The sequence below is a fragment of the Natrix helvetica genome (assembly GCF_964273705.1).
Source record: "Natrix helvetica genome assembly, chromosome: 3".
NCBI classification, from domain to species: Eukaryota; Metazoa; Chordata; class Lepidosauria; order Squamata; family Natricidae; genus Natrix; species Natrix helvetica.
In genome coordinates this window covers 106,427,524-106,443,780 of record NC_138549.1, presented here as the reverse complement: position 1 = coordinate 106,443,780, position 16,257 = coordinate 106,427,524, and the positions used below count along the sequence as shown (strand labels likewise).

At 39.4% G+C, this 16,257-nt stretch overlaps 1 protein-coding gene and 1 long non-coding RNA gene across 3 annotated transcripts in view; one reads left to right on the top strand and one right to left on the bottom strand.

Annotated features, from left to right (window-relative positions):
• Positions 1-16,257, top strand: part of FGGY (FGGY carbohydrate kinase domain containing) — a 228,847-nt gene that overhangs the window by 25,520 nt on the left and 187,070 nt on the right. The gene's annotated exons all lie outside the window — the stretch shown is intronic.
• On the bottom strand, positions 7,888-15,880 carry LOC309388561. The gene is made up of 4 exons (XR_014174807.1): positions 15,752-15,880; positions 12,963-13,085; positions 10,928-10,989; positions 7,888-8,351 (listed from the first exon to the last, which is right to left on the bottom strand). It is a non-coding gene; the product is annotated as an uncharacterized lncRNA (long non-coding RNA).

Genomic DNA, 16,257 nt, shown 5'->3' with positions numbered 1-16,257 from the left:
TTAAATCAGGTTTTCTGCCATGCCAACAAGTGAATGGCAATTCACCAGTTGTTGTATTCACCACATTATTCAAAACATGGTTACTACACATCATAGCTTCACCCCACAGTGTTTCAGGCAATCCTGAATCAACTAACATGGTTCGAGTCATGGCTTGTAATGTTTGCCCCCTTCGTTCTATAAACGAGTTATGTTGTGGCCTATATGGAGCAGAACGTTTATGCTCAATACCAGCTGATCTCAACATTGTTTGAAATTTACAGTTAGTAAACTCAGTTCCGTTATCGGTTACAACAGTAATCACCTTAGATTTCATTTTTCTTTCAGCAAATCTTAGCCAATTAAAGAAATGATGGAACGTTTCTGTTTTGTTTTTCAGTAAATAACAGAAACCGTATCTTGATACTCAAAACATAACAGGCACCTCCCAAACTGGGTTTCATAGGTTCAATTAGATCAGCCAAAACAACTTCCAGAAGTTCCTTTGTTTTAAAATCATTCCGTCTGTTTGCTGGAGTAACCTTGCTTTTCTTCTGACTACACACATTACAATTTAAGTATTTATTGAAAGGTTTTAACTTTACTCCTTCTGACAATTTAACAGTTTGTTGCAGCATCTTGAAATTAATGTGCCCCATACACCTATGTAGTAAATGTATGCATTCATCATGTGGTTTCACATTATCATACACTGAGTTAGCTGTATGGGCATCAGATATAATATATAAACCATTTGTTAATTTGGCGGTAACCCTATTACTTTCCTTTTCAATGATACAGTTATCTCCCCTAAAGGTTACTACATAGCCAATATTAACTAGAGCCCTTACTGATAATAAATTAAATTTCAGTTTAGGTACATACAACATGGATAAATGCTCATTTACAAATGAACAATAAGCCATATCTTCACCAGATGCTTTCACCTTCCATCCATTTGCCAAAGATACATGTTGCTAGCTGCCATACAGTTTTACAAAACAGTTTCTATTTCTAGTAATGCACTGGGTTGCTCCACTATCAACAACCCATGAATGATGGTTTATTTGTGCATTGCTAGAGATAGTCAAAGTAGACATAGCTAAGTAGACATTAGCATTTTTCTTAGCTTTTCTAGTATTCTGTTGCTTTGCATTTTTACAGAATCTAGCTATATGTCCCTTAGCCCCACAAGAAAAACATTTTCTAACAGTACAGGCAGTTGAAGGTGACTCCTCATGTTGTGGTGGTTTCTCTCTCAATTGTTCTCTTTCCATCCTTCTTGACACTTCCAACACGTGTGCAGTTATGTCAATGTTAGTTCATTTCAGGTTAGGACCTCAAGGTAAGATACAAAATCATCATAACTCTCATCCAGTGATGACAGAATGATGTAGACATGATGTAACTCTGAGAAAATAAGTTCTTTTTAATGTAGCTCCTGGAAGACTCCTTTCATAAAGTTTAAATGAGCTAACATATCTCCACCTTTCAGAAGAGGGCACAGTTTGCGGGTAAGATGTATATGTGCACCTACAGTGTCACGTACATAAATCTTCTTCAAATTCTCCCAACATCTTGCTGCAGAATTTTCCCCACAAATAGGAACTAATTGTTGGTCAGTCACCAATGCTCGTTCGTTGCATCGTTGAAACTCTGCTATCTTCTTGGCATCATCCTCGTTACCTGGATCCCAAGAAGTTACATCCGGTGGATTCTGTACAGCATCCCATAATTCCTCACTAAGCAGGAATAGACTGCATTTCATAGACCAGGAAACATAGTTTGTTCCATCCAACCGGGTTATTAGTGATAGACTTGCTGATGGGGCGTGTGCCATCTTCTCCGTGATAGTACAATCACAAACTAAACAGCTGCCTGCAAACGGTATTGTGTATCGACACCAACTCTCTTTTAGCTACATCTGGTACACTCTGAGCCCATAACCAGTGTTAGGTAAGCTCTGCGTTAGGGCGAGTGCGCAGAGAAGCGTAATGAGACTGGTGCTGGAGAACACACACACCAGCATACAGAGACACTGCAGTTTAAATAGGGTTTTACTTTTGTGGAAAATAGAGGTATTCCGAGTTCAATTTACACACGGTTCAGTCAGTCAGTTATCCATCGAACACAGTCCAGTATCATATAATCAGTTCAGCACACAAAGTCGCTAACAGTAACAAAACTCACTGTAACTCATGATACGTCTAACAAGCAGTATTCACCGATCAGCATCTAACAAACAGAGAGCTAACAGTCATTCTGGCTTCCTCTTATGGCTGCTTGAGGTAACAGCAACCAATCACATTACAGCAGTACTGAAAGAAACTGTACTACCATCATGGTTTATATATTGCTGACCCAACTGTTAGCTTACATTCCTAACAATGGCAAGTGCCACTACAGGGAGAAGCCCCTCTGAGCTTCTCATGGGTCGCCGGCTAAGGTCCCGGCTACATCCAAACTATTCTGCCGCATCACCTCCAGACTCCAAAAGCAAAATTCAGAATTTAGCGTAGGGGATTCAGTATACGGCCACAACTACGCCGGGGGAACTCTGTGGATTCCAGCCACAGTGATAGGCATCACCGGACCTCGCTCTTATCTCGTAGAGCTCAAGGACGGTCGGAATTGGAGAAGGCACATTGACCAACTCTGTGGCTGCCTCTCCAACTCCACTCTTAGGCAGCCAGAGGTAACTCCTGCACGGGAGCAAGAAGTCACTCCTTCCACAGGCAGCTCAAGCCTGAGTGAACCGGCTCTAGAAGCTTCAGCCGCGGCCTGTGAAAGGTTCCAGGAGCTTCCACCAAGTGGAGCTGCAGAGCAAACAGGTCCGTCTGACCTGTACGAAGAACACCCTCTGACTGAACTGCGCAGGCCTGGCAGAGCTACCAAAAGGCCCGTCTACCTGCGTGACTACCAGTAGGATGATTCCATCTAAGAGGGGAGGGGTGTTAGATACTAGATACAGTTATAATGGTTTCCACCAAGGTCCTCTGTTCCGGCGGGAACAGAGGTTTAATCTCACTGATCGAAGGGTCTGACAGCTCCCTATAAAAGGGCTGCTGTCAGACTGAACCTTCGCTGGATTGTACGTACTTGTTCTGTTACAATAAAGAGCTGTTGTTGCCTTTAGCCTTGTGTGCCTTTCCATTACCCAATCTAACATCCAGTTTGCGTGTTGGTTCATTTTTTGCCCTCCTCAGGTTTCTAGAAAGCCTCTAGAGCCTGGGGAGGGCAAAAAATGGACCTATTCGGCCCACCGGAAGTCAAAAAATGAGCCATCTCCGGCCTCCAGAGGGGTCTGGGGGGGCAGGGGAGGCCGTTTTCACCCTCCCCAGGCTCATAGAAAGCCTCTGGAGCCTGGGGAGGGCAAAAACCAGAACTATTGGGCCCACCAGAAGTCGGAAACTGGGCCGTTTCCAGCCTCCGGAGAACCACTGAGCGGTGGGGGAGACCGTTTTCGCCCGCCCCAGGCTTCAAGAAACAATGCACGCATGCGCGGGGCACCATGGCGGGTCACGTGTGCATGCATAGGTGGCACGGTGTGGGAGGTGTATTAAGTTATGGGGATGGGCACGCAAGCGTGTGTGTGCTTTTGGCACCCGAGGCGAAAAAGGTTTGCCATTCCTGTTCTAAAAGATAAGAAGCAAAATAGGTAGTGTAGTTGCTATTTTGGCTCTTTAAGACAAAAGGCCTGGGCCTGATTTTCAAGTGTTTTTACCATTTCTGGATGCTCCCAGCAATTGCTGACATGTTGCACATTTGCAATATGGAAAAGAAAGGTTTGGTTAAAAATATATTCTCTGATATGAAGCGACTCCAGAGTTTAAAAATACCATAACATCTCAGTAATTAAAGGTTTTGGTGCAGTTGATTGGGCAGTAACAAATAGAAGCCAAACTTCATTTAATAGGTACTGCTTGAGGCAGTTTGGCATGTGTTGCTCAGAAATTAGTGTAGTGCTTTGAAAAGTATCCAAATTCGTATGTATTACCTAGAAGGCAGAGCCTAGGAATAAGCAGCAAGGCACACTGATTAGCATTAGTTAGGTAATGAGAATCAAGGATTGTATTTCTTGATGTTTTACATTTATTTTCCCTCCAAAATGGCGATCATGGCTAGCAATTCCTTGAGCTGCCTTTTGACTGAAAGGGAACATCTCTATATAATCTTAGTGTCAAGTTCAACATGTGCTTTTGCTGTTGCAACCATTATCACTTCTTAGCTTGCCAATGAAACCGGGGCGGTGGGGGGAGGGAAGGGTGAGGTGGAATGTAGGCTCCAGACAAGGCATGAGAGCCAAGGACGCTTCGGCAGGTGTTTGCCAAAACCAAAGACATATTGCTTTCTCATAACAATACAAAGACATTCAATTGGACAATGTGACCTGCACCAATAGGGAGAGTGAGAATCCTATACTTTAATTATGTGAATTTGCGTGGGAATTAGCTAGATCAAGTTTTGCCCTTGTCAGTGCCAAAATGATGTACTCAATAAAGTTTTGCATTCAGAGATTGAATGGTCTCAACCGTGCCTGTTTTGGTTGGGTTTGACAGTCGGAACATTGACATTTAGTTAAGCCTCATTTATTGTTTGTCATCAATTCAAGAGTTATATCAAACATTGATTTAAGATCTACGTTTCCTTGAATTTTCACTCTTCAAGCTTCTAGCCATTATACTGGGCTCCACGTTAACCTACCAACTTGTCCCTCTATCCCCCCCCCCCCACTAAAAATGATATTCCTTATAGACCAGAGGGTTCAAACTCGCGGCCCACGAGTGTCACATGCTGGCCCTGCCGCTGCCCGGTTTAGCGAAGGGGGGAAAAGTCCTGATACGTCATGTGACACCACCGTGATGCCACAAGTTTGACATCCCTGCTATAGACTATACAATACTCAACAGTGTTTGCAAGACAGAGAAAAAGGGTGTAGCTAAGTAGTAGATCCCCTACTTTCCATGCAGAAAGTCCAAGGTTGAATCCCTGGTTCTTCTACTTTGAATGAGTAAGACTTGAATCAGAAACAGAGTTCCTGCCAATCTTCATGCACAATACTGAGCAAGATCATCCTCCCTTTCTAGAGTATGGAATATGAATCCAGGAAGTTACTCAAAATATCTAGGATTTTCTTAATATCACTACATTGAGCTTCTGTCAAGGAATATGGGACAAAGCTGCCAATGCATGCAAGGAAAAAAATGGGGGGGGGGGAACTGACAGCATGTGCTATGCACACAAAGTCCAAATATATTCCATGTTGCAGCATTCCCCTTCCCTTGGGAGTAACTCTTGCAGATCTTCACATTTGGATCTCCTTGATTTCACTCTTCCCTTCTTTGCACCTTCAGCAAACCCTCCAGAAGGATGGAAAACCAATAAACTAGAACTCTTTTTTTTTTTTTTACTTCTGGAAGAGTAAAGAGACCAAGAAAGGCAATATAAGGATAATGTTTTGGGAGAAAACAGTATTGTATTCATCGGGCCTTCTTCTGATCTTTAGAGAAGCAGAAGACTTTGTCCTCTAGTATTGCCAACGTGTCTGTGTTTGCCAGATTTACACCCATACTAAGGAATAAAGCAACAGAATAAACTGTGGTTTCCATGGTCACTTGGCTGTTTATTGTCTTCTTGGATCAATATGACAATATTAAAGGCTTGCCAATCTGCCACCCAAATAAGCAGCAGATGTCTCAATTGACATAAACTGTTCGGCATGAGTGTTCATTTTTGACATGGCATGATGGAAAGGCACGGCTTGAAATCGCAGTCAAGCAGCACAAAAATTTCAAAACTGCGTCCCCTACAGATTGTAGAGTTCTTTGGGAATCATAAGAATTCTTTTTAAAAGATTTATGACTGCTGTAAAACACTTTCAGTGAAGCTTGAGCAACTTGCTTAGTTGTGGGATTTAGTTTGACTAGCGTGTAGTTGGATTTATCTCTCTCTCCAAGCAATTTATGAACTGCTACTTCTAGGATTTTTTTTAACTGTTCACATTACTTTCTATATATTGTTTTAATGGTTTTCTGAACAAAACTGAAATATACAATACATTGGATCAAACCTTCATGAGTTTGATTGTAGGAACTGTGAATATCTCTATTTTACAGGTGAAAAAAAAATAAAATTCCTCTGTATGCACATAGATACGCAGTATATACTTATTTTTCCCTCAATTCTTCTACTGTGTCTCTAAGGTTGCATGACAAAAAGTAAATAAGGGATATGGTGTTGGAAAGCTAATGTTCACTGATCCTTATATGTCATTTTCTCTGTTATTTCAGAGGATAGGTTATAAAAGAGCATTTAAAACTGCTTGCCAAAATATCATCCTTGTATTTGACAGGACTTTGTAGAATGTCACTATGACTGTGCACTACGAAAAGCGCATCCATCTGATCAAAATTCAACTGCAAGGAATCAAATTCCACCGTGACTAATGTGGGCCTAATAAACAGCCTCAAGAAAATATACCTCACTTTTCCTATGTTTTCCTCTGGTACTCCTTTGATGATGTCTACTGTACATATCGTGCATCTATTAAATGTGTTATTGAAAATGGTTACAATCTCACATCAGGAGAATCTGTCAAAAGATCTATTATGTACAATAGCAGATTATAAGGTGCGGTACAGTGGTGGGTTTCAAAATTTTTAGAACCTCTTCTGTAGGTGTGGCCTGCTTTGTGGGAGTGGCTTGCTGGCCATGTGACCGGGTGGGAGTGGCTTGCCAGCCATGTGACTGGGTGGGCGTAGCCAATTTGCAAAATGTGGTGAAACTCACTTAAGAACCCTCTTGCTTAGCAACCAAAATGTTGGCTCAGAAACTCTGGCATTTGAATCACGCAGGTCTTAAAGCTGTCAAGTTACAAGACCCTTGCACCTCTAACCCTTTAAAAAAAAACCCAGGGGTGTTCAAACTTGACAGCTTTAAGACTTGTGGACTTCAACTCCCAGAATTTCTCCTCCAGTCATGTTGGCTCAGGAACTCTGGCATTGAAGTGTGCAAATCTTAAAGCTGTCAAGTTACTGTCAACTCCCAGAATTCCTCCTCTCGCTCTTCATCTTGATGATGTGCGGACGGGCGGGGGGAGGGAGCTGGAATCAGTTCAAAACGGCACTGTAGATTTGTGGATTTGTAGATCTGGCAGGAACCCACCCCTGGTGCGGTGGCTCAATGGCTAAGATGCTGAATTTTGTTTGAGAAGATACATCTTCACAAAGAAGTTCCATAAAAACGAATCAGAATAGGAAGTCATTGTACTCCCCAATTGGAGATATTGATCCCCCCCGACCGACTCCTAATTTTGGAGGGTTAAAAAAATGGTTATTGCATCTCAGCTATGGCCTTGGGAAGGGATGTTGTTGTCCTAATGGAAAAAATAAGAATTAACATTTGCTTATCACCCACACCTCTGTGATGTCGCTCAGTATGTATGTTCTGTTATGGAGCCTTTCCCCGTTTCTCCAGAAATGCTCTGCAAGCAAGGGATAAATGAGAAGCCATCCATGCAAAAGTGCTGAATGTGCCCATGAATGCTTACTCATCACTACAATGAGTGACCACATGTTCTGCTTCACAGGATACTCAAAAGACTGAACCCTAATCAATGAATAGAAAATTACATCGTCAAACTCGCTGTATCTTTATAATAAATCTGGGGTGCAATCATGCTTGGAATATGATGTGCAAAATCTAATCCTAGCTCAAAAAGCACAATATTAAGCTGAAAAGAACAGAAAAAATAATCAGAAGATCAAGAGTTGAGAACCTTTTGCAGGAAAAAAAATTATAAGAGCAATAGTGTTTATATGCTGTTTCACAGTGCTTTTAAATCCCTCTCTAAGTGGTTTACAGAGTCAGCATATCGCCCCCAACAATCTGGGTCCTCATTTTACCCATCTCGGAAGGATGGAAGGCTGAGTCAGCCCGGGCAGGATCGAACTGCCAAACTGCTGGCAGCCGGCAATGAGCAGAAGTATCCGGCAGTCCTGCATTCTTGAAGTTTAGTGGTGGGACAAGCAAGACTGATCAAAGGAAGCATTTCTCCAAACAGTTAAAATAGAATTTACTCCTTATTGACGACTATCAGTATGGATGCTTTTGGGAAAAAAGGAGAGGAGTCCCATTCATAAGTGGGGATTATCAATGGTGGGTTTTCATAATTGTCCAATATTTCTTCTGGCATTGGAGCAATCGGCTTCTTAATACCAACTGTTACTGTGGAATCAATGAAAAGAAAAACAATACCACACTATGTCTTGCTGATAGGTTTTCCAGAAATTGGGGGTTGCTTATTGTGGGAACAGAATCCTGACCTGATCCAGCCCTACTCCTTAATTTCTTGCTGTAGGAAAGATTTTATCCTGCAAATGAGAAATTTGGTGTGAGAATAGCGCAAATCCATTCTGTCTTATTCTCCCTTTCACAGTCCTGCAGTTCCTAACAAAGTCTATGAATGAAGTGCCCTTTGAAAAAATATAGAGTTGACATGATCCATATGGAAAGATACACTTTTCCCCACGTGAACTTTTTAAGGAGCATGCTGAATAACAAAAGGAATCATTTGAAAAGACCCCTTGTAAACCCCTCTCCCCACCAACACCCCCCCCCCCCGTTGGTAGCATATCAAGTTCAACCAATTCTAGCATCTGGATACCAACTAGACTCAGATGTTAATTATATATAATGGTAAGATGTGTTTATACTTCCTTCAACCCCAAATGCTTTCTGAGGTGGGAAGGACAACTTGGCAGCAAAACAGATTTCTTTCTTTTTAAAGCCAGTGTTGAATATTTAACACAGCTGTTTCTCTTTCTTTTCTCTCATGGCTGGATTCATTCATTCTTTTGTGCTCTTTTTCTAAGTACCTACCACTTACAACTACTCTTAATAATGTCTTGAATGGATTTGTATGTCTCCTAGAGGAGCTAGCTGATCTTTGGACACTTTTAACGGGTGTGAAAGGTTTGCACTCAGAGAGGTTTTTGGGTTATTTCTTGAATATTGTTAGCAACAGAAACTTCTAGCTTTTGAACACATTGCACATTCAATTTTTGATAGGAATTTTACAAAGTTTTCATTTGAATGATGGCTTCAACTTTCCCATCCTTTCCAAACCTGGATGGATGGTTGGTTGGTTTTTTCAAAAAGTTTAGGCTGGTTTCTAGAATACTTAACAAGTACAGAAATTTCTTGGAGCAAGTAAAGAAGTCTTTTGGAATGCTTTTATTTAGCCTCAAAATATAGCATAGCCCTGCAGTATATGCAATATTGGATTGGTATATTTTGAAAGCCCATTACAGATAGTTCAAAATTTAAATATTAAATCGGGATCTTGATGCTACTTTCTGGCACTTCTAAGCTAGCTAATGATCAGAATAAAGTTTTCTAAAAATATGTTGCTTTTTATAATTCAGATAATGAATAAGGTACCTACTGTAGCTGGATGGATGGATGGATGGATAGATAATGATTTTATGGACAACAAAAGTCTCGACTGCATCAAATAGTAAAATTTTTATAGAAATTATTATGAAGGGTGGGTAGCAACAGCTAGCCAACCTCAGCTGAGAAAAAAAAACCTTAGAGGACCTAGTCAGGTCAAGTCAAGTTACCACTTGAGTAAGATGCCATCAAGAAATCTAGGAAACTGTATATATTGTGATTGGACAGAAGGATAGATAATGCACTAAGTAGGCTAATAGTTAATGGTTGAGACTAATTGTGTATAATGTGAATGTATGGTTCACTTCGACTCCGCAGTACTGTATTGTTTTAAATGTAAAAATAATAAAAATATATTTCAAAACAAAACAAGAAATCTAGGATTGTAGGCTAAACTGGACAGTTGATATAGTATAAAGCAACTTACTTCCATACTATTGGCAAGAAAACTAGATGGATATGTCTATATACTCCACAGTTCAATCCTATATACATTATCTTCTATTGGTACATCTATATAGTCACTGGGAGTTGAGTTCAAATGAAGAAAGTCTCTACCATTATCCCTTCGCCCTAGGCCTTGCTTATAGAACTGGCCATGGTTTAAAAACAATAAAAACAAAGATGTACTGATGACTACTGACAAATATGTTATCAAAGGAATGTATTTATACTGTATATCCCTTTCATCCCCGCCCCCTTTCAAATTCTTGGCTTTGAAAGCAAACTTGAGAACCAGTCAAGACTCAAAGATAATGCACAGATACTGCATTACTTCAAGATAAATCTCTTGAATTACTTCAGTTTTAAGTGGTGGGTGGGTATGTTTATAGGGAGATATTCAGATGAAAGAGCCAGTATTCTGGATTTAGTTTTTCTGCTCTCTGAACCATAGAACTCACTTTGATTGTAATGGCAGCTGGGGAATTGTGATACAGCTGCAATTTCTAAAATTTTCTCTTTGTTTCATCTTGCTTTCCATCATCTACTGATCTCTTTGTAAACGACCAGTCTTGAGTCTACATAAAATTATCCACCGGTTTGTGTATCAAGGAGGCTAAGGTGTAAAATGATAGATTTTGAAGAAAACATTTTAAAATGTCATAATGAAGATTATGCATTGTAAGCCCTTTCCTTTCCTTTCTTTTCCTTTCCTTTCCTTATGATAAAGTCCATACAGTTATCTTTTTTTTAAAAAAAGGAACAATGGATCCAGGAAACTACAGACCTATCAGCCTATTATTGATACCTGGAAAGATTCTGGAAAAGATAATCAAGCAATGAATCTGCAAACACCTAGAGGCAAACAAAGTCATAACTAAAAGCCAACATGGATTTATCAAAAAACGATCATGCCAGACAAACCTTGCATTCTTTGACAAAATGACAAAATTAGTGGATCAGCGAAATTCTGTGAATATAATTTACTTGGACTTCAGTAAGGTGTTTGATAAAGTAAAGTACAATCTACTACTTGGTAAGATACATCACTCACCAAATGGATTCATAACTGGCTGGCCAAGCACACTCAAAGTGTAGTCCTTAATGGAACTGCATCTACAAAGGAGGGAAGTATACAGTGGGATATTCCAAGGCTCTATCTTAGATAAGTACTTTTCAATATCTTCATCAGTGATTTAGAGGAGGAGATACAAGGGGAACTCATCAAATTTGCAGACAAAATCAAACTGGCAGGAATAGCCAAAACTTCAGAAGATAAGCTCATGATACAAAAGGATCTTGACAGATTTGAACACTGGGCCCTATCTAACAAAATAAAATTCAGTGGAGAGAAAAGTAAGGTTCTATATTTAAGCAAGAAAAACCAAATGCACAGGTACAGAATAGGTGATACGTGGCTCAATAGTAGTAACCTCAAGAGGGATTTTGGAGTCCTAGTAGACAATCACTTAAACATCAGCCAACAGTGTGCTGCTGTTCTAGGTTGCATTAACAGAGGAACAAAATCAAGATCATGTGAAGTGTTAATACCATTTTATAATGTCTTGGTAGGACCACACTTGGAGTACTGAATTCAGTTTTGGTCACCACAATATAAAAAAAGATGTGGTGACTCTAGAAAGAGTACAGAGAAGAGCAACAAAGATGATTAGGGGACTGGAGGCTAAAACATAAGAAGAACCATTGCAGGGATTGGGTATGTCTAATTTAATGAAAAAAAGAATTAGGGGTTGACATGATAGCAGTGTTCCAATATCTAAGGGGCTGCCACAAAGAAGAGCACCTGAAGGCATGATAAGAAGCAATGGATGGAAACTAATCAAGGAGAGATCCAACCTAGAACTAAGGAGAAATTTCCTAACACAACAATTAATCAGTGGGATAACTTAACAATGAAAATTTAGAGGAAATTTCCCTTAGTCATTCTCCTAGTTACTGGTTAATGTGACTTTGGTTGCATCTGAAAGGAGGGAATTTGGGGGAGGAACAAAAAATGTAAGTAGTTCTGTTGGATTGGACCCTGGTCTAGCTATTATAGCCCTGCACGAGGAAACCCATCCAGTGAGCAGCCAAGCTGATAACCAGCACCACATCTCTATTAACCATTAGCACCAGTCAATGGTATTTGTGATGCATTTTTGAATGTTCAGTTGACTGAGTTTCATGTTTAATGAATGAAGTATATCATCATCATCATCATCATCATCATCATCATCATCATCATCATCATCATCATCATCTTTTTGCCCATCCTGATTCTTCCAGGGTTCAATTTCATTGATTTCTGGTTGTAGGTTTTTTTTGGAAGGGGAAACAATTTCTCCTTGTCCACTTCATCCAGTCAGTGCATATTTTTGCACATCTCAGTAACTCTTCTTCTCATTTGCTTCTGTTCTAGACTAAAAAGCTGGAAATGTTGCAATATTTCCTCATAGGGAAGGTGCTCCAGCCCTTTTGATAATCTTCATTACTGAAACCTTCTCTACTTCCACTTAATTCAATGCCTTGCTTGAAGTCTGTGGGCTGCATTAGAACGAGAGGCTGGAGATTTCCCATTTTTTCTCTAGCTGTATCCTTAATGACAAGGATGTTTTTAGCATTCCCTAGAAATGTTGACAGCATTCTGGAGGAAAAGAGAAATCTGAGCAAGCCAGGTAAAATAGTTGTTTTCTGGATGGCAGTTATTCTGTGTACAGGGAAGTTTTCTGGTACAGCCATCTTGTGCGAGTTTCTGTAACATGCTGTGAAAAACCCCATCAGCCCATCTCAATATTACCTGCTTCTAATTATGCTTACATAGTTCTGCAGTCAAAAAAAGTTATAAAGTCTCTTCTGCATGATAATGACCTCTAGCTTCTATTCCTAGTCTAGTATCCAATATATAATTCTCTGCCCCCTTTTAGCATGCAGTATTGCAAGTGACAGAAGCAGAGATATGAAATTAGGTGTGCTGTGACACTGTTGATTATAGTGAATGGCATCCCAGTTAATGTAAATCTCTTACCATTGTAAAATAAAATGTGTATGACACATGGGGGAGGGGGGAAATAAAATACAGATGTGCATACCCCCAATGCATATTTGATTTCAAATGAAGGAGACATCCTATGAAGCAGACGTTCACAAGCACAAAGATGACAATGTTTTGAAAACAGTCTGTTTGGAGAGAAGTTGATAGAAGTTCCAGTTGGCTGAAAGAGCAAACATTAAGATTTATTATTGGTTTATACTCATTGTTCCATCTTTTCTCTCTTTTTTGACAATATAAAAATATGTGGGGCAAGTTTGAAACATGCAAGTGTGTTACAAGAAAATATGGCTTGAACTGCCAGGGCAACTATAGGCAGAGGTGGTGGATTTTAGAAGCAAGAAGGTGAACTGGGAATACTTTAGAGTAAAAGCCTGACGGGCTTTTACTGGGTATTTTAATTATATTTAATTTAATTATCTAGGGGTTTTTAAAGACTGTATTTTAATTGTTTTATTTATCAGCCGACCTCCTCCTTGTGTGTGTCTCGGTATATGTCTCTGTTATATGTTTGTTTTGTCCATATTTATTTCATATGTTTCATTGTACGCCGCCCCGAGTCCTTCGGGAGAGGGTGCGGCTAAGAAATAAATATTTATTATTATTATTATTATTATTATTATTAGAGGTAAACCGAAGAAATCTAGGACAGGAGAAATGGGAAGCAAAGAGAAGGAAGGGAAGCCAAAGGATTATGTCTGCTCAGATCCAGGGCAACATTCAAATGTCATACTATTTAAAGCTTAGCTCTTGTGTACAAAGTTTTGTCTGTGAATTAAGCCATGAAGATTTGGATCGCTATTGATGTTCTTGTAGGATTAATTGTACTATAAACGTTGACACGAAAAAGAAGAGAACAGGTCATTAGAAATCAAGACATGGCAATGATGCAACCTTTTAATTAATGCTATCTCACAGCAAGTGATTTCCCAGAGGAGTTGAGGCGGTGTGTAGTGAATGGTAACTCCTACTATGCAGGCATCCCTCCTTAGACAAACACAACGATGTGGATGCCTGAATTATTGCATAAAAGCTGTCTGGAAGACCGACCAAGCAGAGCAATTAAATCTTCTTCCCTGTATGAGCCCTTTACTACAGGTCAAACAAATCCAATTTTTATTGTTCCTTGAGGAGATGATGTCTATGCGGAAGACAAAGAAGGGATATAGCGAAGAACTTTAATGAAAAAAAAATGTTCACAAAAATGCCACAGCAACTAAGATAAATTGTTTTGTAGCAGGAGTTCACAAGTAATTGATGACTTATGTGGTAATGCTTTGGTAGCCAGGCTGATCTGTGATAGATCACAACTGAACTGGAGGAACCTTTCAAGGAGAAAAACAAAGTTAATGTTTAACCTGAAAAAAGAAAAAAAGATTTCAAGAGATATATGGCAAACTTGCCACTGCCTATTATGTGACTGTGTTCCGCAAAGTAAATATAAAACAATAATATAAGCAATTGTCTGAAAACATTTTGATAGGATTGGCATAGATCAGAGCCAGCTTGGCACATACACATTCACAGTATGGAAATACTTTTCAAAGCTCCTAGACTTATACAACGTCTCAATTCTGATTGTAAATTGTATTTTGTGCTGCAATAGTTAATAAGAAACATCATATTTATGGACTCTCTCCATTCTTCAACATGTCAGGTCTCTGGCCTTCAAAAGCTACAGCTGCTAGTGAAGCAGTATGATTAAGTGAACCTTTTAGGACAGATTTATGCAAATAAATTTTCCTCCAGTAAGTGTCACATGGGGTCTAACTTAGTAAGGGAGAATATTTCAAAGATGCCACCTCTTATTTAGACCCACTAAATTAGATGAGATTAGTGGTCAAATAGGCAGCCGGCCAAATTGGAGCAATATTGATTTATCCTACATTTATTGTTGGCATTCTTTTTCACTTTTAAAGCAGGAAAACAAGGAACTTTCATTCACAGTTCAAAATTTTAGTAGCAGAGTGTGGATGTAACTGTGCTAATCTTCCTAGGAAGACCACTTAGAAAAGTTAAAACACCGATCGGAAAGTATATAAGCCAGCTGACCCTATATGCTATTCAGCACAGAAAACGTATTGATTTTATAAGTCTCTAAGTTCAGAATTCACACTAAGAAGGACATGTACTTTGTGCAAGTCCTCATAATTAGTGATTCAAATAATAAATGTGTTTGTTGTTGTTTTTTCTATAACAATAAAATTGCTCATTGCAATGAGCCATTGATCTATTGAGCAGTTACATACACAAAGGTGCTAAAATGTCTTTGTGCTAAATAGCACTGAGTACAGGTAGACCTCAACCTATGACCACAATGAGGCCAAAATTTCTATTGCTATGCAAGGCAGCTGTCAAGTGAGTTTTGCCCCATTTTTATGTCCTTTCTTACCACTGCTAAGTGAATCACTGCAGTTGTTAAAGTTAGCAACATGGTTGCTAAGTGAATCTGGCATCCCTGTTGCTTGTCAGAAGGTCGCAAATTTTTATCATTTGATCATGGGAATGCTACAATGGTCGTAAGTGTGAAAAAATGGTCATAAGTCATTTTATTCAGTGCCATTGTAAGTTCAAATGGTCCCTAAACAAATTATTGTAAGTTGACTACCTGTAATATTTGAGCATTGAGATATTTTCCAAATCACTTTTTAATTGATTATGCTTCAAGTCCACTTAAGAACTTAGGAAAATGAAATGTAGATATTTCAACCAGGAGTGGTTGAAACCCTTTCCCTCAAGACTACATGTCAACCAATTACCCTTTTTTGAAATTGTCTTCAAAGCCACTCTGAAAACCAATATTTTGAGACAGAAAACAAACAAACAAACATCCATAGCTCTAAGTTGGATGATGGCAGTTCGGCGGTTCAAATCCCTAGTACTGGTCTCCTGTGTGAGCAGGGGGGTGGACTAGATGACCTCCAAGGTCCCTTCCAACTCTGTTACTGTTAAATGTCTTCATAGGGAGCAAACAAAATAACACAAATGGGTGTGCAGGCCTGATGGTTTCCAGAATTCTCCATCGGGAAAATCTTAACATGAAATGCATTACCATGATATATGAACCCAGTGAATTATAACTATGCTAACTTAGTGGCTGGTTCTGAGTTGCTACTGTTAGTCATAATTGTATGGCCAAGTATTTGTGATCCTGCACATGGCTTACTTTTAAAAATGAACCATAATTAGCCGGGTTCACACGCATACCAGAGTTTATAAATAATTTTAGGGCGTGTCAAATTTTTCAACTTTCAATTTCTAAACATTAAGGGTGCTCAAACGTTGTGACATGCCTTGGGGATTGTAAATATATCTTGGTTGCTTTAATATAATTT